A 6,000-nucleotide genomic window follows, 5' to 3' on the forward strand; every position below is an offset into this window, starting at 1 on the left:
CTACTTCTATTTTTACCTCCATATGTCCAAATAACATACTTATATTGCTACTTGTTGATTAAAAAAGTTTTAGTCATTATTTATTGATACTCCCTGGAAGCAGATGAGGTTTCACTTTTTAAAGCTGAAATACAGTTAGTGTACAATATCATGTTGATTTCAGGTATACTGCATAGTGATTTGACATTTGCATACATTATAAAATGATTACCATGATAAATCTAGGAATCATCTTTCTCCACATAAAATTATTACAGTATTAGTGACTATATACCTAATTCTGAATATTGCATCCCTGTGGCTTATTGAGTTTATAACTGGAGATTTGTACCTCTTAATCTCCTTCACCTATTTTGCCACCCTCTATACACCCTGAGGAGCTTCCCTGTGGCTCAGTGGTAAAGAATCTGCCTGCAATGCAGGAGACCCAGGTTAAATCCCTGGGTCGGGAAGATCCTCTGGAGAAGAAAATGGCAATCCATTCCAGTATTCTTGCCTGGGAGATCCCATGGACAGAGGACCCTGGTGGGCTACCGTACATGGGGTCAGAGTCAGAAAAGATTTAGTGACTAAACCACCACCACCACTACCACCACCTACCATGAAGGGGCCTTTCTTCAATTAGTGTATGAGTTTGTGGCAGCAGAGGATGAGATGGTTAGATAGCATCACCGACTCAATGGACAAGAATTCGAATACTTACCTGGCAGGGGAGATACCATGATCACGAAGGTGGTTTTCCCAGGGCGAGGCTTATCCATTGCACTCCGGATGTGCTGACCCCTGCGATTTCCCCAAATGTGGGAAACTCAACTGCATAATTTGTGGTAGTGGGGGACTGCGTTCGCGCTTTCCCCTGTAAAAAAAAAAGAAAAAAAAGAATTCGAGCAAACTCTGCAAGGCAGTGAAGGACAGGGAAGCCCAGTGTGCCACAGTCCATGGGGTTGCAGAGTCAGATACAACTTAAGAGACTGTACAACAACATGCATCTATGGACTAATACTACATATTGCCAGAATTTAGACATATATTTTGTTCTTTTCTATTTTTTAAACTACTTAATTTATTTAACTGTGTCAGGAGTTAGTTGCAGCATGTGGGATCCAGTTTTCCAACCAAGGATGGAACCCGGGAGCCGTGCACAGGGAGTGTGGAGTCCCAGCCACTGGACCACTAGCGAAACTCTGAAAAAACTTATTCACATAAATCAGAAGATGGGACTGAAAGGAGTTTTATTATAGGAATAACCTACAATTATTTGAACCTCTAAGAGTTATATAATTAAAATCACATAGTAATAGATAATTAAAAATTATCTTTAATGAGTCACCAACTGACCACTCAATTAATTTCTCCTTTAATTTTGTAGAAAGTAGTGAAAACTTCCGAGTTTCAAAAGGATTATTATAATTATTCCTCTTGCTTACTGTCCACAGCAATAATTTGAATTGCCTGGCACTTCAGAAGTTCCTCTACCCCAAGGCAAAGAGCTGTAACATCTCAGAGGGAGGGAAGTCTTTTTTTCTTAATGTGGGAGGTGGAGGGGTGGAGATTATGCAAGCGGAGATGAGAAAGGAGAAAAGAGTGCAGTGAGGGGGTGTCCTGGAGCAGATCAGTTTTAAGCAGAATGAAGGAAGTTGAAATCCAGAAGCTGGGTCCATCCAGTAATTCTGTCTTTTGGCTTTCTTATCCTTTAGAATACCCTTATCCTTTTGCGTACCCTTACTTGGTTTAACCAACTAGTATTTCCTTTCTTTCATTTAACCCTATCATGGGGGCGGGGGGCAGTGGTGGAGAGAGAGGAAAGAAAACATAAATCTGGGAATATTTTTTGAGGGTTATAGAAAAAGAGTCTGATCCCTAAGGATAAAGAATTCTCCAGGGAAGAGGGTGTGGTGAGGAGAAGGAGGAAGAGGTTAAGTATTCATGGGTGGGATAAGGAACTACTTTTACCCTATTCCCCCCAAGGTAGAGTTGAGGCCACTCCTGGAATCAATAATTTGGTATTGTATTTCATTTATTGAACAAACATTTTTTAGGCACTTTTATGTCAGCTTCCCTGACAGCTCAGTGGTAAAGAGTCTGCCGCAATGCAGGGGACTCCAGTTTGATTCCTGGGTTGGGAAGATCCTCTGGTGAGATAAGCAACCCAGTCCAGTATTCTTGGGTTTCGCTTGTGGCTTAGCTGGTGAAGAATCCGCCTGCAATGTGTGAGACCTGGGTTTGATCCCTGGGTTGGGAATATCTCCTGGAGAAGGGAAAGGCTACCCACTCCAGTACTCTGGCCTACAGAATTACATGGACCATATAGTCCATGGGGTCACAAAGAGTCAGGCGCAACTGAGCAACTTTCACTATGTCAGCTTCTGTGCCAGGCCTCAGAGGTACAACGACCTTTGAGGGAATTACACCACCACTCAGGACTCAGGTTGTTCACTGAGGTGCTCTAGCCAGCCACCCTCCCTACTTCCTACCAAATACTTCTCCACATTTTCGGATTTCTCCTCCCACCATCCCCTCTTCCCTATTACACCATCACCAAAAGTTACTGTCATCTCATTTTCTCCAAACACTACTCAATACTTTCTACTGTAGGCTGGGCCACACCTAGTGGGCACTGCAAAGAGATGCAATGAAGGGGTACCCAACATAGCTCTTCAACCCCTCAATAATTCCAGGGGGGAGGGCTGAGAACTAAGCATTAGGAGGCCACATTTGAGATACCTCTAGGCAACAAGAAGCTTTGAATATGCTGTACAAATATTTTCATACTTTTACTTGTATACTGGTATCAAATATGTTAGGAAACACTGGAAATTAATTAATCAAAGTACAGATCAACAGGTCCAAACGTATTACCAGGAAGCTGAATCTGTCCTGCAGACATCCTTGGTTTCGCAGATACAGTGTTGACAATTTAAAAATAATTTATTTTTGACATTGAAAATTTTTATTGTTCAACACAATATTACACACTTTGAACCTTATACAGTATTTTAATTTACACAGAATTCATTACATGCATTAACCTTGTATAACATTCTTAACTCACTTGAAATTGGTTTGAACTCCCCAGAAGGCATATTATGTGCTTTGGAGCTTAGACAATAATTTCCATCACTTGGTTCTGGTAGAAAGCTATATGCTTCAACTTTCGTTTTCAGTATCTTGGTGGTGGTGGTTTAGTCACTAAGTTGTGTCCAACTCTTGTGACCCACTGGACTGTAGCCCGCCAGGTTCCTCTGTCCATGGAATTTCCCAGGCAAGAATACTGGAGTGGGTTGCTTATGTAGAAATTAAGTTCTTAGAATGACCATCATATTAAAAAAAAAATAAGATAATACTTCCTGGATGCCCAAGTTTATGAAGATTCATCCTTGCTGTGCCTACTGTTTCTCCCTATGAAAGTATATTGTTTTGGGACTTGGGTTTTTCACAGAATTATATTGTGAAAATACAACTAGAAGAATTTCTAGTTACTCTAGAGAGTGGTTGTTGAAGTGCAAACAATAGTTACCTCTACTATTTTAACTGGGATTGGTAAGGTTTCACAGATTTAAGATGCCAGTGACAACTGCAGTTTGAGAAAGGGAATTATGAATTTACAAAATTATGGAGGGGGAGAAAAAGCTTCTTTTTCTAAGTAAAATAAAAGTGTATCAAGAAAGGTTTTAATGTGGTTCTTTCTAGTCAAGTAAAAATAATGTTTACTCAGAGTTTTTATACTTTTTTAGCCTTTCTATTGTAAAACACAGCAGTTTCAATAGCACTGAAAACAACCTGAACAACTGTCATAATTATCCCATTTTAAAGCTGCTCCGTGTTGAATTTTTCTTTCCCAGGGTATTTATACATTGGTTATCTTAACATACATTTACAGAAGGCCTACTCTGTGCCAGGCATTATGCTAAGTGCTGAGAGAAAAGGATAAACAAGATACAGTCTTCTCCCTCTAAGAGATCTCAATATAGACAACGTGGACAACTGCACTACAGTGCTGTGACGAGGCACAATTCAGAGCAGAACGAAGAAGGCAGTGGGGCACCTGCGGGAACGCACTGGAGGAACACCAAACTGCAAGACTGATTAGAGGTGAAGAAAGGAGATGGTGGCTGGGTCTTAAAGTATGAGTAAGAGTTTCCCAGATGAAAAAGTGAGGATGCCATTGCAAGCAAGAGGAGCAGTACGTGCAGAGAAGTATGGTGAGAAAACAGGGTGCAGTTAGGAAGTTAATTTTGGTTTAGCATGACCAAGAAGTTAAGTTGGAGAGTGGAACAGAGAGGATAAGGCTGAACAGAAGCACAAATGTCAGATCATAAAGAATCTTCCATGTCACGCTGAAGGTTTGAATTTTATTTTTAAGGCAATGGGAATTCACTGAAACCTTTTTAACAGAAGACAGCCATAATCAGACTTGTATTTTAGAAGGTCAGTAATTTTTCATAGAATGAAGACTCAATATTGGAAATAAAATAGTTGGGAGCTGATGGAATTATGAGAAATGATAATGGCATGAGAATAGGTGGTGACAGTAAAGACAGAGAAAAGAGGATGAAACTGAAGATGTTTAGGACATAGAGCCAGTAAGACCTAATAACTGCATGGATGTGGGAAATGAAGGACCTTCTGGTCATGGTCATTGTAAATACTTATGAAAATGTTTGATCTCCTTTATTGGTATTAAGTTCAGGTTAAAACAAATAATACTATTTCTTACTTTTGAGTACTAAAACTTTATACTGAAAGCTTTTCAGCCTCTTGAATGAAAAATATTTTGATGGTGTAGTCTCAATATTCAGTACATATTTTTCTGAATCATAAAACCACTATTTGTGAAGAAGGTGACAAAAAAAATGGGGATGGGGATGTGGTTCTTTAGAAATGCAGCAATTTCACATCTTTCTCACCACAATCTACTACACCTGTTCATACACCCACCTCCTGTCATTATTAATAGCCCTTTGCTTTTTCAATTTTCCATTCGAACCAAGTTTTTAAAAAACAGGCTGACCACCAAACTCGGTGAGTCACTTTTAAAGTCATTCTAATGATTAGTGGAGTTTCGGTTCTCAAATTTGTTTTAAATAATGAGTTATCCAAAATGTTAAAAAATTTGAGTAATACTATCAACCTTCTTAAATCAATCAGAAAAAGGCAAGGGAATTGTAATGCAGTATGAATTTAAATTTAGGTCTCAAATCATGTATTATGGTAGGTGTGATTTAAAGGAAAGTGATCTCACTAGTGTCAACTTACACACATTTGAATCAAATGGGAAGGGCACTGCTCAATGGATTTTATAGATACAAATGTAAAACATAATACTGCATTAGTTGGAAACAAATAGATACAAATATTAGTTGTAACATATAACATTGTTAGAAACCGCAAGTTTACTGAATAAGCTTATTATCATATGAAACATATTAGCATGTTTTTAATTTGAACTGTTTTTTCTCCATATGCCATTAAATTTAATGTTATATTGCTGTTGTTAAAATATTTAGAACTCTATTACCAGTGATGCTTAATGGTAGAACTCAGGAATTATGGGAAATAGAGCTTGGGAAATTCCTGACTCCACTAAGAATTCCATGAGTTATTGGACATAACTCAATGTCCAAGAAAGAAATCTGGGCCTTGATTGACACAAGAAATGAGTTCCTATAACTTGAATTTACAGGAGAAACAATGGAGAATATCTTGCTAAACTTTCCAATATTAAGAAATTCTTTGAGGGCCAAAGAATTATCTGATATAACTAACAAGATAAAAATAGTTGGTGATGGCCCTAGGATCGCTCTAGATTAGAGCTCTTCCCATGTAGCCCTGCCTATCTTTTCCATTGAGCTAAGGAAGTTTCAACTAGAGAAGGAACTCTTTTCTATAAAGTTAATAACCAGCCTCTAAATTACATTATATTTTACACAAATTCTGATTTTCATATCTCTATTCAGTATGCTTAAAGTAAAATATATTCAAATGGTTATACCTGTCGAA

Source organism: Bison bison, unplaced genomic scaffold (genome assembly GCF_000754665.1).
Source record: "Bison bison bison isolate TAMUID 2011002044 unplaced genomic scaffold, Bison_UMD1.0 scf7180017864260, whole genome shotgun sequence".
NCBI classification, from domain to species: domain Eukaryota; kingdom Metazoa; phylum Chordata; class Mammalia; order Artiodactyla; family Bovidae; genus Bison; species Bison bison.